A 25,992-nucleotide genomic window follows, 5' to 3' on the forward strand; every position below is an offset into this window, starting at 1 on the left:
TGCAAAGTTGAGAAACTGTGAGTGGAACCCTTGTTAAGCGAGGGACTGTCTGTATTTGGAAACTCTTCCCCTAACGTGGGGAAGCCATAAACGGTCCCAGCCTTCACAGCCCCCACTCTGTGTCTTCTTTTTTTAAAAAAGATTTTTTAATGTTTTTATTTATTTTTGAGACAGAGAGAGACAGAGCATGAGCAGGGGAGGGGCAGAGAGAGAGGGAGACACAGAATCCGAAGCGGGCTCCAGGCTCCGAGCTGTCAGCACAGAGCCTGACGTGGGGCTCGAACTCATGGACTGTGAGATCGTGACCCAAGCTGGAGTCGGATACTTAACCGACTGAGCCACCCAAGGCGCCCCGGAACTATACAGATCTTTAACCTTCGAGTCTGAACTTCTTCCGCTCAGCATAATGCATTTCAGATTCATCCACGTTGCTCTGTGTCTTTCTTTGAATCACTGTGGAACGTTCCATTGTAAGTTATTCCACTACTGTTTTCCAGTCACCCACTGACGGTCATGTAGACTGTATCTAGTTGTTGGCGATTACGAACAACACCGCTGTAAACATTTGTGGGAACACGAGTTTTTATTTTTCTCGGGAAAATATCTAGAAGCGGATTACTGGGTCCTGTGGGAAGCGTTCCAAGATGGTGTTAAAAATGTACCATTTCTTGAAAAAGAAGAAAGATGAGGCAGAGGGCCGAGTGAACCGCTAGCCCGTGCACCTGCAGAGGCCACATGAGCAGAAATAAGGAAAGCCCGAGGCCCGGGACGCTGGTACAAAACTGTTGGGCAGCACGCCCACTCTCTAGCACTTGACTCAAAGGATCTAGAACACCCATCGCCACGTGATGGCAATGACCACCTTTGAGAGACCCACCTGGTTTGTACCAAAACAGTCCCTTTTGGTCCTTTGCTCTGGACCTGCGACTTTCGGGACTAATTCTGTTTGCGTTTGTGGCTGAATGTAACACGTGTCCGATAAACCACCTCCTCTGCTATCTCAGCTAAAGAAAAAAAAAAAACCAGGGGCGCCTGGGTGGCGCAGTCGGTTAAGTGTCCGACTTCAGCCAGGTCACGATCTCGCGGTCCGTGAGTTCGAGCCCCGCGTCGGGCTCTGGGCTGATGGCTCAGAGCCTGGAGCCTGTTTCCGATTCTGTGCCTCCCTCTCTCTCTGCCCCTCGCCCATTCATGCTCTGTCTCTCTCTGTCCCAAAAACAAATAAACGTTGAAAAAAAAATTAAAAAAAAAAGAAAAAAAAAACCCGATGCATTCCCTGCGGCAATGACAGCACTCAGGGCTGTCACTGACACATTTTAGTTATTCTATTTAGTGCAGAGGGGTAACTCATTGCGTTAGGGCCCCTTGATGACATCAGAAACCCCTGCTGATTGCCCCTGGGGCTTATGCTATCCCTGGATGGGGAAAGGCACCTGCGGTGCCCTTGATTGGAATATTCTTCTGGTCCCTTTCAACTGCATAACTGTGTGTGTGCATGTGTGTGTGTGTGTGTGTGTGTGTGCGTGCGTGTGTGTGGGTGGGTGGGTATGGGCAGAAAGCCAGGGGAAGTTTATTAATGCCTCTAATCGATTTGTATTCTCTTTAAAAATGTTTAATGTTTATTTATTTTTTGAGATAGAGACGGAGCGTGAGCAGGGGAGGGGCAGAGAGAGAGGGAGACACAGAATCCGAAACAGGCTCCAGGCTCCAAGCCGTTGGCACAGAGCCCGACACGGGTCTTGAACCCACGAACCGTGAGATCATGACCTGAGCCGAAGTCGGACGCTTCACTGGCTGAGCCACCCAGGGGCCCCCAATCGGTTTGTATTTTTAAAGCAAAAGAGCACCTACCCACCTTGCCAAAACAGACCTACACGCAGGGAGGAGATAGTATTTATTCTGTCAGGAGAAGGTCCTTAGCTCACCCGGAGACTCAGGATGGCCAGAGAAAACACAGACAACTGCACCTCTTATGTTTTTAATTCGCTAATGGTGGGAGTCCGGCGTAGGGACCCTTTGTGGCAACCCCCAAGGACTCGGGGCTGGTTTCCCAAGTTCAGGCAGCAACCAAAGTGCAGGAGGCCGGACCTCCTTCTCCTGCCCACTCCTTGTTGGGGACCTACCTCTTCCCCTGCTGCTGAACCCCCAGAGAACCCACAGGGGATTTCAGAGGCTTGAACAGGAAAACCACATCTTAATATAACCCAAGAAACCAACGTTCTCATAACGAGATGCCCCCAGCAGCACAGCCTTGTGTCTTTCCATATTTCCAATTGTCAAGATGCATCCTGAAGCGGCTCCCGGGGCTGGTTAATCATAAGGGAGGGGTCGCCGCTCTCTGAGAACTTCCCAAACGGCTTATTTCTCTCATGAAACCTTCACGGCCGTCCAGGGAAATGGGTTCCATTGGTCCCATTTTGCAGCTCAGGAAGCTGCGGGCTCAGTGAGGTGAGGCTCTGTGTCACGTGGCCCTGCCCCCCTCCCCCCTTCTGCGGTGTGCAGAAACCTTTAGAACGTCTGCCTGGTTAAGGACATGCCGAGAGGGACAGACCCTGGAAAGCCACTGCAGCCAGGTGCCGACCGTGCACCTCTGTGGCTGGCCCTGCCTGTCTCTGCCAGTGGTTGGGACCCATGTGGCTGGTGGAGTGGACAGCACCCCCCCCACCGCCCGCCACCGCACCCAAGGGAGACACGTCAGGGGACACAGGGCCACCCCCAGCAGTTCCTTTCCCACCTTTGCATTCTTCGTGCACTCCAGCCTTCCTGGAAAACACTGAGCCACTGTTGTCCTTTACCAGCGTCTCCGCTCTCTTGGCCCCCAGTCTGGTAGCTTCTTCTTCCAGCCAAAGCTCCCTCTGGGGACTTGCCTGGCGTGGGACAGGGGGTCATTCTCAGCTGCTGGGTGGGGGCACACAGAGGCTGGAGATGGATGGAGCCAAATGCTGCCTTCTAATGATCAGGATAATCACCAGTGAGAGGTAGTGAGCACCCTGACACCAGGGTCATCCAAGGCTCCTGTTAGGGAGAGTCAGGCTTTTTTTTCTTCTTCTTTAAAAAAATTTTTTTTAACATTTATTTATTTTTGAGAGAGGGAGAGTGCGCATGTGCGTCTGCAAGTGGGGGAGGGGCAGAGAGAGAGGGAGACCCCAGAATCCAAAGCAGGCTCCAGGCTCCGAGCTGTTGGCACAGAGCTCAATGCGGGGCTCGAGCCTATGAACCACGAGATCATGACCTGAGCCGAAGTCGGACGCCCAACCGACTGAGCCACCCAGGTGCCCTGGGGGAGAGTCAGGCTTTTATCTTTAATTAATTTATTTTTTATTTTAAAATTATTTTTTATTAAAAAAATTTTTTTTTCAACGTTTATTTATTTTTGGGACAGAGAGAGACAGAGCATGAACGGGGGAGGGGCAGAGAGAGAGGGAGACACAGAATCGGAAACAGGCTCCAGGCTCCGAGCCATCAGCCCAGAGCCTGACGCAGGGCTCGAACTCACGGACCGCAAGATCGTGACCTGGCTGAAGTCGGACGCTTAACCGACTGAGCCACCCAGGTGCCCCGGGGGAGAGTCAGGCTTTTATCTTTAATTAATTTACTTTTTTATTTTAAAATTATTTTTTAAATGTTTAATTACTTTTGAGAATGAGAGAGAGAAAGCGAGCATGAGCAGGGGAGGGGCAGAGAGAGAGGAGGACAGAGGATCTGAAGCGGGATCGGAGCTAACAGCCCAGAGCCCCGATGTGGGGCTTGAACTGACGAACGCCAAGACCATGACCCAATCTGAAGTCAGATGCTTAACCAATTGAGCCACCCAGGTGCCCAGGCTTTTAACTTTTAGACTCTAATTCTGCCCTGGGCACCACAGAGCTTTATTTTTTTATTTTTAAAAGAATTTTTTAAACATTTATTTATTATTTAGAGACAGAGTGTGAGCAGGGGAGAGGCTGAGAGATGGGGAGACACAGAATCCGAAGCCAGCTCCAGGCTCTGAGCTGTCAGCACAGAGCCCGACGTGGGACTCGAACCCACGAAAGCTTGAGATCATGACCTGAGCCGAAGTCGGAGGCTTAATCGATGGAGCCACCCGGGCGCCCCAAGAAGGTTTCTTTCTCAGGCTCTGAGTCTTGTCTTGGCTGAGATCGCAGAAGAGGGGATCGGCTGTGCCCACCCCCCAGTGTGAGCCATGAAGGGCTGTCGGTAAGTAACCACCCACCCCGTCAGCCAGCCGCGGAACAGCCTAGCACAGCACGCTGCCCCCGCCCGGCACAGTCAGGCGAAACCCGCCCCCTGCACCTGACACCACCTGACATCACCTGCTCTCTGCGGCGCATCTGTTTGGGACCACGCACCGTGGCAGGCGTGGGAAGTCATTGCAGAGCTCGGGTCTCTTGGGAGGCAGACAAAATCGTACGTAGGAAGCAGTGTGGCCTGTGCTCCCTGGGGGGTAGCCCGGGTGAACTTGGACTTAGAGTCCAGGAGGGTTTCCAGGAAGTGAGGCTCAGCAGACGCCCGAAAGATGGGTGAGGCCGGGGCACCCAGTGGCAAGCCCTGGGCTGCAGGGGGGACCGGAAGCGATTCCACGTGTCTGGGGCAAGGAGAGCCAATGGGCGGGGCGCGGGTGGGGGTGGGGAGGGGCCCTAATAAGGAAGCCCGAGATGGAGGCCGGTGTGGATTGGGTTCCAAGACCTGGGTTTAGAAAGAACTTTAGGTTTCTCTCCATGAGGAGCCATGGGAGGCTGTACGGGGTGGGCGGGGGGGGGGTGGCAAGGACTGGGCTTTGTTTCTGGAAGATCTCTCTGGCTGGGCGGGGAGAGAATGGAAACGGGCTGCGCTCCTGGAGGTCGGAAGGCTGGTTAAGGGTCCTGCTGTTATCTGGGCCAGAGGGTGGTGGCCTAGCCCAGGCAGGGGAGGGAGAGCAGTGGGTGGCTTTGAGGGGGATTCGGAAGGACAACGAGCTTGATTTGGGTCCACACGGGAGGTGGCGAGCGCGAGGATGCCTCCTGGCTCTCGGCCCGGTTCCCTGGTCCACAGGTGCTGGGGGAGGTGCCCTGGGGGCAGGGGGGGGCTCCAGGGTCAGCACTTGGGACAAGAGGGCCTCAATGTCTGCTCACCTGTGGGTGTGACGTCCCTGCCTGCTTCCCGCCATGTGCCCATTTTCATTTCCTGTGCCCGGAATTTTCCAGCGGCCTCTCGGGTTACCTGGAAGGAAGAGGGGGGGGAAGAAGTCCCCCCACCCCAGCAGCTGGCCCACAAGGCTGCCCCCGGCTGAAGCTCTTCCTTTTCCTCCGGGGGAGCCTGTGTCAGGGCGTCTGGGAACCCCGGAGGAAGGGCAGGGTGTCTCGGGCACGGGGGCCTCTCTTCCCATGCCCTCCTGGACTCAGGGGTCATGCAATCCCGGGTCCAGGTGGGGGGGGGGGGTGGCTGGGTCATCCGGTCACGTGTGCCTGCGTCTGTGTGTTCCTTCATTTATTCTTACGGCCGCAGAGTGAGAGCTTCAGTGTGAGCTGAACTGGAAGCACCCGCCCCACCTGCCTGCAGCTGGCTCCTCCTTGATCCTCTGCTCCAGCAGCACCTGCTTGGGGGGGGGGGGGGGACTCGGCCTCACCCCCGCCGCTCTGCAAACCTCCCGTTTTATTTTCTCTATTGCCCGTACTTTCTTGCTGTTGTCTGAAATCGTTTCTTGGTTCACACACTTGGAGCCTGCATTTGAAAGCAGATTTGGGGAGAGTGGGGATTTTTGTCTATTCCTTTGCTGGTAGGCACCTAGTAGGTCCTCAATAAACGTTTGTTGACAGAAGGAGAAAGCCCTGGCCCCCAGAGAGACCACAGGGGACCGAGGGACAAATAATAGGCTGATAATAACAGCAATAATGTCTAACATTTACTCAACCTTTAGGGAATATTAAGGGAACACCGACTGTGCACCTGCGCCATTTGGAACTGGGACTCCAGCAGGGGATGAAACTCACAGACGTCCCTGTTTGGGGTGGCCTTTTCAAGTGGCAGGGGATCGAAAATAAAAATAAAGACCCGAAGGAGGTAAAGGAGTGAGGTGTGGGCATATCAGGGGGAAGAGCAGTTTGGACAGATGGAACAGCAGGTGCAAAGGTCCTGGGGTAGTACCCTGCCTGGCATGTTGGAGGAGCAGGGAGGAGGCCCCTGTAGCTGGAGCAGAGTGAGTGAGGGGCAGAATGGGAGAGGGCGAGGGCAAGGAGGGGACAGGATGGGGTCCTGCACAATCTCGTGTGCCTTGAGATGAGTTGGGCTTTTACCAGGAGGGAGGTGGGCGCCCGGGATGGCCGTGGGCAGGAGGGAGGGGCCTGACTCCCCTTTGGAGGACACTGGGGGGAGGACGGATGGTAGGGATGCGGGTGGGAGCAGGGGACCAGGGGAAGGGGCGGGAGATGAGGGGGCTGACCAGATGAGGCAGCGGGAGGAGGGAAGGCGGTTGAATTTGGGGTGTATTTTGCAGACCGGGCACGTGGTGAGATTTGAGATTGGGTGGAGTGGGAGACTGGACAGACTGTGTGGCGAGAGAAAGCTTGTGGGTGAGGATGCCCCGAGGGTGTTGGAGAAGATGGAGAAGTGGAGGGGTCGCGGGGGGGGGGGGGAGGGGAGGGGCAGGTCAGACGCTGGGTGTCACCGCCTGTGTGGGGGAGATGGCTGGAGCTGCAGTTCCAGGGAGGGACCTGGAGGTGCCCCCCCCCACCCCACCCCCCACCCCGGGGAAGCATCAGCTCCCGTGAGTCGTCCTGGCTTCTTGGCATTGCTTTGGGGGTAAACGCCTTGTGGGGAAAGTGTGGGGGGAAGGGAGGGGGGGTGCAAATGTGTGTGTGCCCCTGAGCTCGAGTGCCGGTGTCTGTGGAGGGCTCACTCTGGGGCCACCTTTGCTGAGTCCCTAGGCCGAGTTTGAGTCCCCCCCCCCCCCCACGCCCCCACGCTGGTGTCCCTCCCCCGCCAGCCTCTTGTTCTCCCTCAGGTCCGTGTCAGCAGCTGGCGGGGTTTGAGGAGCTGGTGTTCCCTCTGGTGTGTGGGGGGAAAGGCAGAGAGAGAGGCAGAGAGAGTAACCCCCAGACACGGGGCTCGATCTAGCGAACAGCGAGGTCATGACCTGAGCCGAAATCAAGAGCTGGACGCTTAACGGATGGAGCCACCCAGGCGCCCTCCCCCCGCCCGGGCTGGCTTTTAGTAGCTCCCGTGGGATCCCCGGAGCCGAGCACAGAGCCCCCCACGTACGCGAGGTGCTCTGTAGACATCGGCGGACATGGGGCTATGTGTGTGCAGCGCTGGGGGCTGGGGATACAGGCGGGAGCACCCGAGGATACCGAAGACAGAAGACGCACAGCCACTGCGTGTGTGGGTCGACCACATCTCCGTGTGCGTCACACGTGTGCTCCTGCGGGCTGAGCGTGGCTGTGAGTGTACCTGCAGCTAAGTGTGCACGTCCACGTGAATCCCCGTGTGCCCTGAGCACACCTCTGCTTGCCGTCCCGCACGGGTACGCCTGTGCACACGTGGCTCTCTGGGTGTGTCTGCCCAGGGGGCACACGTGCGTGCCTGCAGGGGTGTGTTAGAGCATATCCGTGACTGCGGGATCCCGCGGGTGTCCACGTGTACCCAGGCTTGTCTGTGTGTGTGTTTGCAGGGGTGTATTTGAATGCCTTCTTGCCTGTGTGCTAGAGACGTGCAAACGTGTGCTTGAACACGCGTGTGCAGGTGCCCATATGAATACATGCGTGTCCCCCACCTGCTAATGTACGTACCGCACGGGTGTGTCCAAGGGGGGGGTCCATGCATGGTGCCGAGATGCCTTCAGACCTGGCTAGGCCTGATCCCAGGATCTCCTGATGCCCAGCACTGCTCTATGTCAGACCCAGAGAACAGCTTGGCCCACGGAGACTCCCTTCTCCTCCCAGCCTTGACCCCAGCCCCTCTAGCCTCCCCCCCGTAAGCCAAATGTGCCTTCAAAGAACCAGGATGCAGTGGAGGAAATTCCTTCTGGCAGCTTCTGGGCCTCTGGGCCATTCCCAGGGAGGAATCCAGAACTGTCTGGAGTGGCTCCCAGGGACAGGGGCTGGGACCGCGCGTGGACAGGGGCTGGGACCGCACATGCTGGGTTGTTCGGAGGCTGGTTCTGCCAGCTGGACCCAGCTCCATGCCTCCCCTGCCAAGTCCAGACAGAACTGGATGATGAACCTGATCTATTGGCCAGCTGGTGTGTACCCAGCAGTGCGTCTGGGAGATTATGGCACCAAATTGTCAGCGTGCCTTGAGGGGCACTATCGATCGGGCCCCGTTTTCTGAGCTAGAGGGACGCAGAGGGGCAGGACGGACCCCAGGCCTGGGTGACTCTACCCCTGTGGCTCTGAAATGAGGGGCAGTCCCCCCGCCCACCCTCGCCAGGGAACATCTGTCAGTGTCTGAAGATATTTTTGTTTGCCACACCAGCCAGGGGGACGCGCTTCTGTTATCCAGTGCGTGGATATCAGCACTACATCCTACAAGGCACAGAAGGCCCCCCGCCCCCCTGCAAAGGAGGCTATGACCCCAAATGTCCACAGAGACGAGGCTGAGAAACTCTTGCAAAGCTTTTTGAGAGCGTCATGGGAAGCATCTGGACATTTAGAGACATAAAAGGTGTCTCAGGTGCAAAAACACCTGACAGATGCTTCAGAACATCAGAACGGATGACTAGCCGGGAGCCCATGAAAAGCTGCTCAGCGTCGTTTCTCATCAGGAAAACGCAAATCGGGACCACCGCGAGATACCCGACTGCACGCCCGCCAGAATGGCCGAAATGGAAAATTCAAACAATACCAAGTGTTGGCACAATTATGGAGCCACTGGAACTCTCTGCTATTGCCAGTGGGATGTCAGATGGTCCAGCCACGCTCTGTGAGTCAAATCAGGGCGGGAAGTCGCGTGACCAGCCCAGATTCTGGGCCGGATCTGATCGAGCAGAGGATCACTTTCCAGGCTCAAGACCAGGGGGCCTGGGGCTCATGGTGCTTCCCACGGGAAGAAGGACCCTAGTTCAAATGATTCAGGATTTTCTGTCCCTGAAAATATCCAGTATAATGTCAGTGGCTTTGGCTTCTTGGGAACCCTGCAATGAGCATAGCTACTGTGTAAAAAAAAAGGAGTCCTTGGGGTACCTGGGGGGCTCAGTCGGTTGGGCATCCGACTTTGGCTCCGGTCATGATCTCACGGTTCGTGAGTTCGAGTCCCATGTCGGGCTCTGTGCTGACAGCTTGGAGCCTGGAGCCTGCTTCGGATTCTGTGTCTCTTTCTCTCTCTGCCCCTGCCCCGCCTGTGTTCTGTCTCTCTCTCAAATATAAATAAACATTACAAAATATTAAAAAAAAAAAAAAGGAGTCCTTGGCATCTGACAGGGGTTACTTGGTGCCGAATCTCCAGGCCTGTTCCCAGCAGGTGGGTGTGGGTGACGGCAGGGCCGTGTCTGAGGACCCAAGGAGGATGACGCACAGACAGGTCAGGGCCTTCCTGAGCGAGGCCCTGCCGAGGTTCCCACGGCCCACACTTGTACCGCGGCCAGGTCTGAAGGCCAGGACACATCCGGAAGTTCAGCCTCCGGGGCAGCAAAGGCGCCCCAACCCCCGCTCTTTGCAGCCATCATAACAATTATTACATTTATTGAGCATGGGCCGGGCCCAGGTGCTGAGATGCTACAAATGCCGTTTTATATCCTCCTTCCAAGAAATGGGCTCCTGTCTGCAGCTCACCGCCCTCCCGCCCCACGGGCTGTCTTTCTGGTCTTCTGACAGACTGCTCCAACCTCAGGGCCTTTGCACTTGCTGTTACTTCTGCCTGGTGTCTCTTCTCTCTGAGACCTTCATGGTGGGGACCTTCTCATTCTCCAGGCCTTGGATCAAATGTTATCTCCTCTCTGAAGTGGAACCCCCTCCCTCCCATACCCTCACTATTCCATCCCTTGGCTCCATTTTTTTTTTTATTACATTCATTTGTTACACTCTTTTGTTACATTCATTTGTTACATTCATTTATTACACTCTTTTGAGTTTATTCGTTGTTTCTGTTTCCCCACCTCCTCACTGGCATGGGATGTGATATTTTGCCAAACTTACAGGCAAATAATGCAGCTCATTTGAATTTATAAACTTCTGATACCCAAAAAAGTGAATTTTTCATGGCTCTCTTGGCCTTGTGTTTTTCTTATTTCCGATATTGATTTCTAGGATTCCCTTCTTCTTTCCTTCCTTCCTTCCTTCCTATGTATGTATGTATGTATGTATGTATTTTTGAGGGAAAGAGAGAGAGAGCCTGAGCAGGGGAGGGGCAGAGAGAGGGGGACAATCTGAAGCAGGCTCCAGGCTCTGAGCTGTCAGCACAGAGCCCGACCTGGGGCTCAAACTCATGAACCGTGAGATCATGATCTGAGCCAAAGTTGGATGCTTAACCGACTGAGCCACCCAGGCGCCCCAATTTCTAAGATTTCTTACATAAAAGGTCATCTTTTGTGGGGCACCTGGGTGGCTTAGTTGGTTAAGCATCTGACTCTTGGTTTCAGCTCAGGTCATGATCTCACGGTTTGTGGGTTTGAACCCCTCTGCATTGGCAGTGAGGAGCCTGATTGGGTCTCTCTCTCTTCCTCTCTCTCTCTGGCCCTCCCTCACTTGTGCTGTCTCTGTCTCTCTCAAAATAAATAAATAAATTTAAAAATTAAAAAAAATTAAAAAAAGTATCCTTTTGCAAATGTGTTTCAAATATTTTTTTAAAGGATTTTTTAAAAAAAGTTTTTGTTTTTTATTTTGAGAGAGAGAGAGAGAGAGAGAGAGAGAGAGAGCTCTTTTGCCTGGGGTATGGGCAGAAAGAGAGAGTGGAGAGAGCATCCCAAGCAGGCTCCCAACTGTCAGAGCCGAGTCTGATGTGGAGCTCGATCTCACAAACTGTGAGATCATGACCTCAGCCGAAATCAGGAGTCAGACGCTTAACCAACTGAGCCACCCAGGCGCCCCTCAAATATTCTTTTCCAGATTTTCTTTTCTCTTTTAAGTTAAAAACATTTTTTAAGTCCTATTTATTTAAGTAAAACCTCTACACCCAACGTGGGGCTCGAACTCATGACCCTGAGATCAAGAGTCACACGCTTCCAAACTCCACCAACTCAGCCAGCCTGGCGCTAGCCTGAGCAGGGGAGGGGCAGAGAGAGAGGGAGAGACAGAGAATCCCAAGCAGGCTCTTCACTGTCAGCAGGAGCCTGATGTGCGGGTTGATCTCATGAACCGTGAGATCACAGCCTGAGCCAAACACAAGAGTCGGATGCTCAACTGACTGAGCCACCCAGGCGCCCCTCTTTTAACTCTTTAAAAGTGGTTTTTAGTCCCTAGAAGTTTAATTTTTTTATCTAGTCAAATGTACCAGTCTTTTCCTTTGTTATTTATGCCATTCATAAATATTCATCTCATATTTTCTTCTAGTGGTGTTTTACCGCAGTGTTTTTGCATTTTACTCTTTTGTCCATCTGGAATTTATTTGGTTGTGAGGGTTGATGTGCGGGTCAGACTTTTTTTTTTCCCCCCAAACGATTACTCACTTGTCCCAGGTCCGTTTCTTGAATAAGTAGCTGTTTGCATTCTGGTTTGAAGTTGCTCGTTTATAAATACCAAATAATTATCTTTATTTGGATCTGTGTAAGGATTTTCTGTTCTTTTCTAGAAATCTATCTTTTTTGTTATCTGTACCATAGTGACATCTTCATAATACTCTTCCCACCCAGGAATATCTATTTGTTTAGGTTTTTTTTATCCCTTAAAAATGTAGCGATTTTGGAAAAACAAGTTTAATGATTTGTTCCCGTTAACCCCATATAAACCCATTACGTTTCCTGGTACTTACTGGTCACTTCACATTTATGTTTTTATTTTGTACCCCGTTGCCTTCCTGAATTCTTATTAACGCTAATAGTTTTTTTTGGCTAGATTTTCTAGGGTGAATAAGGTTATTTCCTGTAGAGAAATATTAATTGATTTCCTTTTCTCTTGATGCTTATTTCCCCCCCTTATTTTTTCTTGTTCTACTGTGATGGTTAGGGCATCAGAATACTAATAATGGCAACATATTCTTTCCTTTAACTGTAACAAGAAAGCTTGTGTTTCCCTATTAAACGTGATGGAGTTGTTGCGATAAAACAATTTCAGTTTAGGAAAGTACTTTATTATTTTTTCATATTTGACAATTAATAGCAACAGCTACCATTGACTGGGTTCTTAATGGGTACTTTTCTTTTTTTTATTTGTTTTATTTTATTTTATTTTATTTTTGGGACAGAGAGAGACAGAGCATGAACGGGGGAGGGGCAGAGAGAGAGGGAGACACAGAATCGGAAACAGGCTCCAGGCTCTGAGCCATCAGCCCAGAGCCCGATGCGGGGCTCGAACTCCCGGACCGCGAGATCGTGACCTGGCTGAAGTCGGACGCTTAACCGACTGCGCCACCCAGGCGCCCCTGCTGGGTACTTTTCTAAGCATTTTTCCAGGGATTGTTTCTTTTAATTCCTAACAACAGCCCCTTCTTCAGGAAGAAGCTTCAGCTCAGAAAATTCAAAGAAAATCAGCCAATGGAGGAGTCAGGATTTTATTTTATTTTTATTTTTTTAAATGTTTTTATTTTCGAGACAGAGAGAAACAGAACATGAGCAGGGAAGGGGCAGAGAGAGAGGGAGACACAGAATCTGAAGCAGGCTCCAGGCTCTGAGCTGTCAGCACAGAGCCTGACGCGGGGCTCAAACTCACAGACTACGAGATCATGACCTGAGCTGAAGTTGGATGCTTAACCAACTGAGCCACCCAGGCACCCCGGGAGTCAGGATTTTAAACACAGGTAATAGATCTTCTGAGCCTGTGTGCTTAACTGAACGCTAGGTCGCCCTCCTAGACCATTAAAACCTCCTTCTGTTACTAACTTGCTACATTTTTACATCAGGGCTGGATCAGGTTTGGGCTGTTTATAGAATGATTGGAAAGTTGTCCACCTATTTTGGAAATTTTTACCTATTTCTTGAATTTTGAAGGGGGAATAATGATATAGCCTTTGAGATTGACCATTTTTTGGAGGGGTTATTTTTGATAATATCTTTCGGTTTTTTCATCATTATTTATTGATTCATTCAGATGTTCTACTCTTTCTCATTAAAAAAATTTTTTTTTAATTTTTATTTTTAAGCGATCTCTAACACCCGACATGGGGCTCGAACTCACAACCATGGGATCAAGAGTTGTGTGCTCTAGGGACTGAGCCATCCGGGTGCCCTGGTGTTTTAATCCTTCTTGAGTTAATATTGGTAACGTATGTATCTGTAGGGACCTCAAATTCCATGGAGATTTTCAAATTTTCAGCATAGTGTTGTATGCCGTATTCTTTTATTGTAAAAAAGCCCCAGTTTGCCTGGGTGGCTCAGTTGGTTAAGCAACTGACTTCGGCTCAGGTCATGATCTCACAGTTTGTGAGTTCGAGCCCCACATCAGGCTCTGTGCTGACACTCAGAGCCTGGAGCCTGCTTTGGATTCTGTGTCTCCCTCTCTCTTTGCTCCTCCCCCACTCACGCTCTGTCTCTCTCCCTCTCTCTGTGTCTCAAAAATAAATAAAAACATTTTTTAAAAAGCCCCAGTAGATCTAGTTTTAGAGAATACTGCTTGTTTTCTATTTCTTGGACAAACTGGCTATTCAGTTCCCAAATCCCTTTTGTGTGTGTGTGTGTGTGTGTGTGTGTTCTAATTGATGAAGGTCTTTGAAACTCATTACAAATTCCTTTCTCAGCTTTTGTTGCTTTTTTACTGACCGCTTGAGTTGCATGCTTCAGAAGTTTATTTCTACAGTAGCACAGTAGAGAGAGGTGTTCATGTCATGAAATGTAGGAGGGAGAGGGGTCAGAGGAAGTAAACTTTAAGCTGTGTTTTGATGGATGGACAGAAGTTTTCTAGGTGGAGAAGTCCTTTCCAGTTGAGACGGCGGCCACAGAGGGATGAAACTCCTGTGTTTGCTAGAAACGATTATCGGCAGTAATTATTGGCACGGCGCAGTTGAACAAACGGATGAGTGACATTTGTAGCAATATATTGATCTATTGTATTTATAATGTATTATGATGTAATATATTAATACGTTTGTGGGATTGTTTGATTCAACTGTAAGCTCCAGGAAGCTTACAGAGACCACTGTTTTCTGGTGCCAATTCCAGGACCTGGCCCAAAGAGGGCGCTCCAGGGGTGCCTGGGTGGCTCAGTCGGTTAAACGTCCGACTTCCGCTCAGGGCGTGATCTCACGGTTCGTGGGTTCGAGCCCCGCCCCGGGCTCCGTGCTGACAGCTCAGAGCCTGAAGCCTGCCTGGGATTCTGTGTCTCCCTCTCTCTCTGCCCCACCCCAGCTCGCACTCTGTCTCTGTCTCTCTGTCTCTCAAAAATAAACATTTAAAATTTTTTTTAAAAAGAGGGGGCTCCATGAATATTTATTGAAGAAACAATAAATTCCCAAGATGCCTGCAGGGACCCGAGCCTTGTTCCAGGGACTGGGGACACAGTAGTGAAGAGAGCCTTTCTGATGGGTGGTGCTGAAAGATTTCATTTGGCTGAAACATAGGGAGCCAGAGAGTGTGGTGGGAGGTCAGCAGGGGCAACTATGAGGGGCCTTGCCAGTCCACTGAACCCTGGACACCAGGTGAACTGTATTGTATTGAAGATAAGAAAAGCCCCAGGGCTGCAGTGCTAAGAATGGACTCTAGGGGGCAGGAGCGGAAGCTGGGAGGTCCGGGAGGAGGCGCCGCGCGGGACACAGGTGGGAGAGGAAGGGTCTGCAGAGCCTGAATGGGACCCGGCAGGTGCGTGTGTCCTAGAACTACTTTGGACTCAAAGGGACCGCATCGCTTTTATCTTCGGTGGCCTTGTTGAGGTGTAAGTGATCGTGGCCGATATTTTCGTTGGAAGCATCTCTGCTGCGAAGATTTCTGCCCCTTGACTAATTGACCTCGAGGCAATTTTGCCGTAAAATCACAAAAAATCGAAAGGGGACAGTGAAAAGGACGTAATGAAACATGAAAAATGAATAGCAAAGTTAGAAAGACTTCCTTGCGAAATACAACATATTGGAATGCATTCCACACGTGCCGTGTAGATTCGTGGGCAAATAAATGAATCAGTTACTTGGGAGAGTAACTGACTTCCTTTTGTGGGCGGTACCTAAGGCCTTGTCTCCCAAGTCTTTTGTTCATAACGTTGTGCACGTACTTGTGGATTCTTCTCTTCATTTGGTGTCCCGCTTTTTCTTTCTTTTCGTGAACATTCCTTCTTTCATTAAGAAAGGTATCCTGTGCTCAGTCGCCAGAGCATCTGACTGTTGATCTCAGGATCTGGGGTTCGAGTCCCATGTGGGGTGTAGAGATTCCTTAAAAACAAAACAAAACAAAACAAAAGAAATGTATCCGTTTCCAAATACTGTCTGCATATTTGTAACAAAGTTTTATTGCCCCGTGAGAGCCTTCTCCACTGTTGTTTGTTTCTGCCATATTTCACACCGTCATCCGTTGGTAGATGTTGCAAAGCTCTGTGGGTTACAGGGGCTCAACACTGTGCCACTGTATAGACCGTTGTGAGGGCCGAGATTCATACAGTGTGAATATGACAGTGCTGTGTCAACGGAGAAATGAAACCAAACTGTTAACCAGTTATTTTTTAAATCTTTTATGGCGAAATTGCCTTATGGCCAATTAGTTAAGGGGCGAAAGTGTTTGCAGTGAAAACGTCCGTGGCGAAGACGTTTATGGCAAAAGTACCTAGAACCAAACTGACACCCAATACGTTGCACATATTTAAAGTAAAACATCTGATGAGTTCTAACATTTCATACACCTGTAAGACCATCATCATAATTAAGATCATGTATGGGGGCGCCTGGGTGGCTCAGTCGGTTGAGCGTCCGACTTCGGCTCAGGTCACGATCTCGCGGTCGGTGAGTTCGAGCCCCGCGTCAGGCTCTGGGCTATGGCTCAGAGCCTGGAGCCTGCTTCCGATTCTGTGTCTCCCTCTCTCTCTTCCCCTCCCCCGTTCATGCTCTCTCTCTCTCTCTCTCTCTGTCTCAAAAATAAATGTTAAAAAAAAAATTTTTAAAAAGGATCATGCACCCATGCACCCCTAAAGTTATGGGGTGCATGGGTGGCTCAGTGGGTTAAGTGTCCGACTTAGGCTCAGGTCATAATCTTGCGGTTTGTAGATTCGAGCCCCTTGTTGGGCTCTGTGCTGACAGCTCAGAGCCTGGAGCCTGCTTCAGATTTTGTCTCCCTCTCTCTCTCTCTGCTCCTCCCCCACTTGTGCTCTGTCTCTGTTTCTCAAAATAATAAATAAATGGGGCGTCTCGGTGGCTCAGTTGGTTAAGTGTCCGACTTAGGCTCAGGTCATGATCTCATGAACTCACTGTTTGTGAGTTCCAGCCCCACGTCGGGCTCTGTGCTGACAGCTCAGAGCCTGGAGCCTGCTTCGGATTCTGTGTCTCCCTCTTTCTCTGCTCCTCCCCTCCTCATGCTCTGTCTCAAAAATAAATAAACATTAAAAAATTTGTTTTGAAAAAAATAAAAAGAGCATGGTTTTTTGGGGTAATTTTTACTGTATTTTTTGTACGTAAAATTTTATATAAGTAACATCAGAGTGTAATATCTTTAAGAATACCGTGCTAAAAAAATAAGAAAAAATTTACCATCTTAACCATTTCTAAGTGTACACTTCTCAGTGCAACCCAAATCCAGAAACTTCTAATCTTGTAAAACTGGAAGTCTATTCTTTTTAAAGAGTTTTTTTTTAATTGTGAAAAATGTTAAGCCTACAGAAAACTGCCTAGTTACTTCTAATTCTGTTACTTTGTGTTATTCTCTGTCCAGCATTTGTCCCTCACACAATCTGAAAATTATTTATTTATGTGCTTATGGTCTGTCTTCCTCACTAAAACATAAATTCATGACAGCGAGGACTCTGCCTGTCTTCATCCTTACTGTGTTCAGTAAATTTTTCTTTTCTAAAATGTTACCAACGTGTAACGTTCATTTTGCTCAGAACAGAGGGTGGTGAGGTTGGATTTCATTTTATTTTATTATTTTATTATTTTTTTTAATGTTTTTAATTTATTTTTGAAGGAGAGAGAGAGACAGAGCATTAGTGGGGGAGGGTCAGAGAGAGAGGGAGACACAGAATCCGAAGCAGGCTCCAGGCTCCGAGCTGTCAGCACAGAGCCCGATGCGGGGCTCAAACCCACGAACTGTGAGATCGTGACCTGAGCCGAAGCCGGACGCTCAACAGACTGAGCCACCCAGGCACCCCAAGGTTTCATTTTATTTTATTTTATTTTTATTTTTTTTAATTTTTTTTTCAACGTTTATTTATTTTTGGGACAGAGAGAGACAGAGCATGAACGGGGGAGGGGCAGAGAGAGAGGGAGACACAGAATCGGAAACAGGCTCCAGGCTGTGACCCATCCCAGAGCCTGACGCGGGGCTCGAACCCACGGACTGCGAGATCACGACCTGGCTGAAGTCAGACGCTTAACCGACTGCGCCACCCAGGCGCCCCCCAAGGTTTCATTTTAAAAGCCACGTATTGCTGATAGGAGTATGAACTACCGCAGGCCCTGTGGAAAGCAGTATGGTGGTGTCTCAAAAAATTAAAAACAGAATTGCCACGTGATGTAGCAATTCCACTCATGGGTACACAGCCAAAGAAACTGAAGGCTGAGGCTTGAAGAGATACTCGCACACCCATGATCATGGCGATAGTAGTCACCATAGCTGAAAGGCGGAAGCAGCCCAAGTGTCTGTGGACGGATGAATGGATAAAGAAAATGCATTGAGGATAAAGGAATAGCATTGAGCAAACCTGCAAGGCCATTCTGACACCTGCTACAACATGGGTGAAACTCGAAGACCTTATTCTCGGCGAAACAAGCCACTCACAAAAGGACAGATACTGTGGGATTGCACTCATATGAGGTCCCTACCATCAAATTCATCGAGATAGAATTCATAGATGTGGGGAGCCAGGGGCTGGGGAAGAGGGATGGGGAGTTGGTACTTAATGGGGGACGGAAGTTCAGTTTTGCAAGATGAGAATGTTCTGGAGATGGATGGTTGCACAACAATGAGAATGTACTGAATGCCACCGAGCTGTGCACTTAAAAATGGTCAAGATAGGGGCGCCTGGGTGGCTCAGTCGGTTAAGCGTCCGACTTCAACTCAGGTCACGATCTCCCGGTCCGTGAGTTGGAGCCCCGCGTCGGGCTCTGTGCTGACAGCTCGGAGCCTGGAGCCCGCTTCGGATTCTGTGTCTCCCTCTCTCTCTGCCCCTTCCCCACTCATGCTCTGTCTCTGTCTCAGAAATAAATAAACGTTAAAAAAAATTTTTTTTAAATGGTCAAGATGGCACATTTTTGTTGTGTGTATTTTGCCACAACACGACTCAACATTTTTTAATTGCTTAATTGGAAAAGAGCAGTACGTATTGTAAACCAAAACAAAAACAACACAAAAATAGAGAATGTGGAAGTCCCCTGTAGTGATTCCAACCACAATAGTTACCATTTGTCTGGCCTCCCAGAATGTAATAAACACACATACACATCCGTCTATATAATTTCTTATATCCTCCAATAAATAAATAATACCCACCTACTTTGCCAAAATGGAATTATACTATGCACGATTTTCTGCAACTTTTTTTTTTTTGCTATAAGAATAGATCATGTTCACCCTTCTAGCTCATTATCTGAAAAACAAGACTTTGCATGCTGCGGGGGGCGCCTGGGTGGCTCAGTCGGTTGAACATCCGACTTCGGCTCAGGTGATGATCTCGCGGTCCGTGAGCTCGAGCCGTGCGTCAGGCTCTGTGCTGACAGCTCGGAGCCTGGAGCCTGTTTCAGATTCTGTGTCTCCCTCTCTCTCTGACCCTCCCCCGTTCATGCTCTGTCTCTCTCTGTCTCAAAAATAAAAACATTAAAAAAAAATTTTTTTAAAGTAGCATGGTGGTATAATATTCTACATTCTATAATATTCTATGGCAGTGTTTGGCAAACTTTTTCTTAAAGGGCCAGAGAGTAAATATTTAGCTTTTGTAGATCCAGTGGTCTCTGTGCCAAAATAACTTTATTTACAAAAACCAACCCCTGTTCTACGGCGTGAAAGTTCTTTAGTGCTTATTTACTTGGTCCCCTGCAGATGGACAGTGGGGCTGTTTCCTCCCCCTCCTCAAGCATTGCAGCAGCAAACACGGGCAGACATTCCTGGGATGGCAGAGACACACGATGGAAGAAGCTGTCTCCGAATCATCCCTCATCAACTCCGAGCGCCCGTTTCACGGATGTGGAAACTGAGGTCCCGAGACATCAATGAGTGAGAAGGGACTGGAGCCTTGGCGTTTATCTTGACTATCCTAACTGACCGAATTCCTCACTCGGGATCATTTTATTCCTTTTTTCCCCCTGTGCCATTCAGCACGTTCCCACTTTTCAGCCGAGGAGAGGGAAGGGGGGCCAGGCAGGCTGGGTGTAGGAACCTGCTCAGAATAGAGTCGTTTTATCAGCGCCTGCTTGTTTTGGCCTTGCCTGATGGGTGGGCAGAGGATGTGACTTCAATACTGACCTTGGGTTCTCCTGGGCTGGGACTGGGCGCTGAGGTCTCAGACAGAGCGCCATTCCTTGGACCAGAGGTCAGGCCACATAGAACGGTCAGGCTGAGGCTGAGTTGTAAGGATTTTGTTGGCTGTTGATAGCCTGGTGGTGATGGTGGGAGACAATTATTTTTTAGCGGGACTGTTGATGCGTTCCATTTTTCGATGCACTTCACAGAAGGTTCCACTTTCTTTTCTGTTGATGGTCTCAAGAAATAGTCGTCGGCTAATCTTTCCTGGACATTTGCTGTATGTTAAGTGCATAGCCTGCCTCGTCTCATTTAATCCGCATTAAATGAATCCACAGACCCAGGAGTCAGATGTGAAGTTCTTACAAGGGGCTGTGAGCATCACCTCTTACCTGTCTGAACTTAGCCGCCTCTGGCTCTGCTTCAGCCACACCAGCCTCCTGCCATTCTTCCAACAAGCCAGGCATCATCCTGCCTCAGGACCTTTGCACTGCCCCCTCTTGCTAGAATGCCCTTCCTCTAGATGCCCACATCGCTCCCTCTCTCACTCCTTTCTGATCTCTGCACTGATGTGGCCACATCACAGAGGCTCTCTGGGTCTTCTTATTTAAAAATTTTTTATGTTTATTTATTTTTTGAAAGACAGAGCGTGAGCACAGGACGGGTAGAGAGAGAGAGAGAGGGAGAGACAGACAGACAGACAGAATCTGAAGCAGGCTCCAGGCTCTGAGCTGTCAGCACGGAGCCCGATGTGGGGCTCAGACTCACGAACCGTGAGATCGTGACCTGAGCCAAAGTCTGACACTCAATGAACTGAGCCATCCAGGTGCCCCTGGATCTTTCTGTTTAAAGTTTCACTCTTTAAACCACCTCTCTGGCAACATCTGTATTCCTGTTTTATTTTTCTCCATGGTGTACATCCCAGCCCAATGGACTTTGTATATGTCAATTACTCATTTTGTTTATTGGGTGTCTCCCTCCACGGCCGCGTGAGAAAAGGAAGTTTTAACCGCTCTGTTCACCTCTGGACCCCTCCCCCCCCCAACATCGGCACCCGATAGACTCAGTAATATTTGCAGAATGAAGGTACAAGGTGGGTGCTGTTTTAAAGATGTTTTAAACGTCTGTGGATTTCAGTGCTGCCCTTGGCCCTGCGCTGGCTCCCCCAGAGGAGAGCTGGAAGCGCCTGGAAGCCTCCCCGCCTCCTTACCCGTCACGGCCCATAGCTAACGACCGACTGCTACAGAAGTACAGGGCTCAGCTCCCTTCCGTGGAGATAGGACAAAGTCTGAGACACAATTCACACGCTGGTGCTCCCCGCAGGATGGGAGCTCCTCTTTAATACATCCTTGCATCCAAATCCTTGGCTTGGAACCCACCCCACGGGACCCGGATCACCAGAGCCCAGTTAGTGCTGCCATGCGGTCGGTGTTTCACGAGCGCAAGTGACCAAGGAGCTGCTGCTTCCAAGGCAAAGCCAGCTTCTCACTCCACACACCCTCCCGGGGGCTGCTCATCCTCTGTCGTGGCGTAGGGACTCTCCTGCCTCGCCCTGGGCTCTAATATCTAGCTGCCTCCTGGATATTCCTCCTGGGTATCCTCCCCACCCCCCGACCCAGACCCAGCACATCCCCAAACTGAGCCCAACATCGTCATTCCCTGGACAGGCTGCAGACGGACGGGGGGACACACGGAAAGAATCTGAATTCTGATTCTACGGAATTTAGGAGCCCTGGAGCCACCCAGTATTCAAAACTTCCTCGTTCCAAGACACGTTATGTCCCCTTAAGCCTTTCCTTTTTAATGAAGCATAATTGTGTAAATTTGAGGTGTACAACATGTTGGTCTGATCTCCAGAACTTGTCTATCCACAGAGTTGCAAGGTTGTGCCCTTCAGTGTTATCCTCCCAATTTCCCACCCAGCCCCTGGCAATCACCATTCTATTCTGTTTCTAACAGTTGGTTTGTTTGTTTGATTCCACATCTAAGGGAGATCATACAGTACTTCTCCCGTAAGATTTAAGCAACTTGCTGGGGCACCCGGGTGGCTCAATCGGTTAAGCGTCCGACTCTTGGTTTCAGCTCAGGTCACGAGCTCACGGTTCGTGGGTTCGAGCCCCACATTGGGCTCCGCACTGGCAGTGAGGAGCCTGCTTGGGATTCTCTCTCTCTCTCTCTCTCTCTCTCTGCCCCTCTCTTACTCTCTCTCTCTCTAAATAAATAGGGTTTCTATCACCTGATAGTATCTGAATTCACTCACACCTCTGCTCTTAGTTTACAATCCCAGTGGATATGCTAATGAGGGAGGCGCACAACGTTGCCGGGGCGGAGGGGGAGCATTGGGGTTGCAAGAACAGCGAAGAGAGTCACCTAAACTGAGCTGTGGGTCCGGGGATGGTGGGGGAAGTCTTCTCCCAAGAGGTTAGCATTAGTCGGCAAAGGAGAGTGAGTTGGGCTGAAAAACAGAACTTTGCAGGTAGAAGAAAGAGCATGTGCAGAGGCTCTGAGGCCGGAAGAGTTTGTTCTGTCCCCCCCCCCCCCCCCCCCCCCCCCCCCCGCCGCTGCAAAGTGTTGGGAACGGCCAGAGCAAAGGGGGCCTGTGCTATGGGGGGAGAGGTAAAGATGAGATTCTGAGATTACCAGGAGCCTTGAACGGGGTGCTCAGATTTCAGCCTGGGGCCAGCGGAGAGCCGCGGGAGGTGTCCAGCTGGGGGGTGAGGAGGCCAGATCCCCTGCAGAGGAGGCCATGGCCTCAGCTTACTCATCTGCAGGATGGGGATAATATCCGCCACATATGGAAATTGGCAGGAATATATATATTAATGCCGGCAAAGGGTTTGATCCCACGCATGGCACATAGGAAGCCTCCGAGAATTTTAAATTTTTTTTTTAACGTTTATTTATTTTTGAGACAGAGAGAGACAGAGCATGAATGGGGGAGGGTCACAGAGAGAGGGAGACACAGAATCTGAAACAGGCTCCAAGCTCTGAGCTGTCAGCACAGAGCTCGACGCGGGGCTCGAACCCACGGACCGTGAGATCATGAACTGAGCCGAAGTCGGACGCTTAACGGACCGAGCCACCCAGGCACCCCAGCCTCCGATAATTTTAGAACGAAAGTAGCAGGAGAAGAGAAGGGGAAGAAGGACCAGGGTATGGTGGTTCGGCACCTACCCTCCACACTCGCTCACTGGTCGGCTCTGTGGGCTGCACCTCTGTGCCTCGGCTTCCCCATCTGTAAGAGAGGACCAACGGTAGGATGCTGGAACAGCATGCTGTTCATGAGGAGTCAAGGTTCTAGCACCTGGGCACTATAAACTCCGGGAGAGTATTTGTTAGGGACCCTTCCCTCCTCGACTGTCCCCTGTGGTCTGCCACCATACCCTTATTTACCCAGAGATGCTTTCCTCACTTGAATTACTTACACTTACTCCCATCTTTGCCTTGCAGTAAAATATACATAACAGAAAAGTCACCATTTAAACCCTTTTCAACTGTATGGTTCTGTGCACGTTTCAACTGTGCACGTTCACACGGCGGTGCAAAGGTCACCGCCATCCGTCCCCACAACTTTCTCATCTCCGCCAACTGATACTCTGCCCCCACGGAACACTGGCCCTCCACCCCTTCCCTCCCGGCCCCTGGCTCCCACCGTCTACTCTCTGCGTCTGTGGACGGGACTCCTCAGGGACCTGCTGGGAGCGGAAGCCTGTGGTATCTGTCCTTCTGTGACGGGCTTGTTTCACTGAGCCCAATGTCCTCCAGGTTCACTCTGCTGTATAAGGCGTCAGAACGAGCTTCCTTTTCAAGGCTGATTGATATTCCATTGCATGACGGGCGCCTGGGTGGCCCAGTCGGTAGAGCATCCGACTTCGGCTCAGGCCATGATCTCGCGGTTTGTGAGTTCGAACCCCGCATCGGGCTCCGTGCTGACAGCTCGGAGCCTGGAGCCTGCTTCGGATTCTGCGTCTCCCTCCCTGCCTGACCCTTCCCTGCTTGCACTCCCTCTCCCTCTCTCTCTCTCAAAAATAAAATAAACATTAACAAAATATTCCATTGTATGAATGGGCCACGTTTTGTTTGTCCGTTCACCTACTGACAGACATTTGACGCCTGCTATGGACATGGGTGTGCAGATAAATCCTCGATCCTTCTGGATCCCAGAAGTGGATTGCTGTGGATCCTACGTTACCTCTGTGTTTAAGTTCTGAGGAGCGTCCAGACTGTTTTCCACGGCGGCTACACCATTTGACCCACCATCCACTCTTGCCCCGTAGTGCATTCTCCACCAACAGCCAGCCTGGTCTTAGGACAGAAACCGTCCATCTCCCAGGCACAAATACTCCAACTCACCTACTATGCTCTGGGATTAGCGGTGCCCAGCACAGGACACCGGCCTTCCTGTAGTTTATGGTTGAAATCCAGGCAGCAAATGATGTAAAGACACAGCTGTAGCAAACTCAGGTGGTGATAACTACAAGGGGGAGAGAGAGAGAGAGAGAGAGCGAGGGTGGCAGAGATCCCTGGGGGTGAGGATGTGATGCAGATTTTAAAACAGGGTGGTCAGAGAAGTTGTCGCCGAAGTGAACGTTTGAGCAGAGGTCAGAAGGGAGGGGGCCAGGTGGGTATCTGTGGGAAGAGTGTTCTAGGCAGAGGGCACAGCCCTGTGCAAAGGCCCTGGGGCAGCGCTGGGTCTGGTGTGTTGGAGGAACAGGGAGGAAGGTGTATGTGTGTGTGTGTGTGTGTGTGTGTGTGTGTGTTTGGAACGGAGTGAGCCAGAGGACTCAGACCCCTTCCCCCCAACTCCCAAGGTGGGAGCCCTGGGGGACCTGACTTGGGTGCTCACCGGCGCCCTCTGGTGGCGTCTTCAGGGAGGGCAACCCGTGGGGTTCAAGAAGAGGGATGGAGGGTGCAGGGGGGAAAGGGGGGCCGTGTGGGTACCAGGGTGGACTGTGCTAGTCCCGCTGAGCAATGACAGAGCGAACTAGGATGGGGACCGAGGACTTGGGGAGAAGTGTCCAGATGCCGGATGGACGCTGCACGGAGAACTGAGAGCATCTTCTCGGGCCTGGCAGTGAGTGGCAGGGGGCTCCCCGGATTATTTGGGCCTGTGCAATGCGAAAGGAGAAGCCTCCAGTGGCCCAGAAGGCAAAGACGACGCCGGGTCAGACGGAGCGTGGCACACGGGGCTCTTCCGCGACTCTCCGGCGTGTAGTATTTTCATTCCTATCAGATCCTGCTGTTTGATTTTGCTCACAGTGCTCATTGTTACCTGCAATTATCTTTATCGTAACTCCCGCCCTCCCGGCCCAACCGCCGCCCACCCCACCCCCCAGCGTGTTTATGGCTGGTTTTCTACCACTGGACTGTCACCTCTCTAAACGAGGGCAGAGATCTTGTTTGTTTTACTTAAGGCCACATCCGCCAGGCAGCAGGCAAGATAAGAGCCCGTCCAAAGATGTTCCCTTCCTCATCCCTGGAACTCTGAATATGTGAGATTGCATGGCGAGGGGCATTAAGGTCGTTAATCGGCTGACCCGGAGATGGGGAGATTATCCTGGATTATCTGTGTAATCCCAGTGTGATCACAAGTGTCCTTAAATGTGGAGGAGGGAGGCCGGGGAGAGAAAACCAGGGAGAAGGCAGCAGGAGAAGGACTTGGCTTGACGTTGCTGGGATGCATAAGGAGGCCTCTAGAAGCGGAAAGGCAAAGAAAAGGATTTTCTCCTAGAGCCTCCAGAAGGAAGAGGAACCTTCATTTTTGTTTAGCCAGACAGTTTTGGACCTACGACCCCCCAGAACCGTATGATAATAAATGTGTTGTTTTGAGCTACCAAGTTCATGGTGATTTGTCACCGTAGCAGGTGGATACACTCAGCTTGGCACCTAGTAGATGCTCAATAAACATTTGTTAAATGGATGATCGGGAGGTGACTGCAGGGCTCAGAACCGGAGATGGTACAGTCAACCTTAAATTAAAGGGGTTGCCAGGCAGTCAGGAGGGGGCTGGTGATCTTGGAGTCAATGGGGGGGCCACCTTTGGGTTGGGCCAGCCCCTCAGCACTGGGCACGAGGGTGTGTGGACTTCGAGGTCGGAGCTGGCAAAGGCCCTACATGGGAACAGTCCAGAAACAGGAAAGGGGTGGAGGTGGGGGGCACCTGGGCCTCTCAGTTGGTTGAACGTCTGACTCTTGGTTTCAGCTCAGGTCATGATGTCACTGTTCATGAGTTTGAGCCCGGAGCCCTGCATCAGGCTCTGTGCTGGACAGCTTGGAATCCTCTCCCTCTCCCTCTCTCTCTCTGCTCCTTACCTGATCTGCTCTAAATAAATAAATAAAACTCAAAAAAAA

At 50.9% G+C, this 25,992-nt stretch overlaps 1 long non-coding RNA gene across 1 annotated transcript; it reads left to right on the plus strand.

Moving 5' to 3' along the window:
- The first annotated feature begins 4,021 nt into the window (after nt 1–4,021).
- LOC122488661 lies at nt 4,022–19,981 on the plus strand. The gene is made up of 2 exons (XR_006298662.1): nt 4,022–4,408; nt 19,223–19,981. It is a non-coding gene; the product is annotated as an uncharacterized LOC122488661 (long non-coding RNA).
- The last annotated feature ends 6,011 nt before the right edge of the window (nt 19,982–25,992 follow it).

Source organism: Prionailurus bengalensis, chromosome A2 (assembly GCF_016509475.1).
Source record: "Prionailurus bengalensis isolate Pbe53 chromosome A2, Fcat_Pben_1.1_paternal_pri, whole genome shotgun sequence".
NCBI lineage: Eukaryota > Metazoa > Chordata > Mammalia > Carnivora > Felidae > Prionailurus > Prionailurus bengalensis.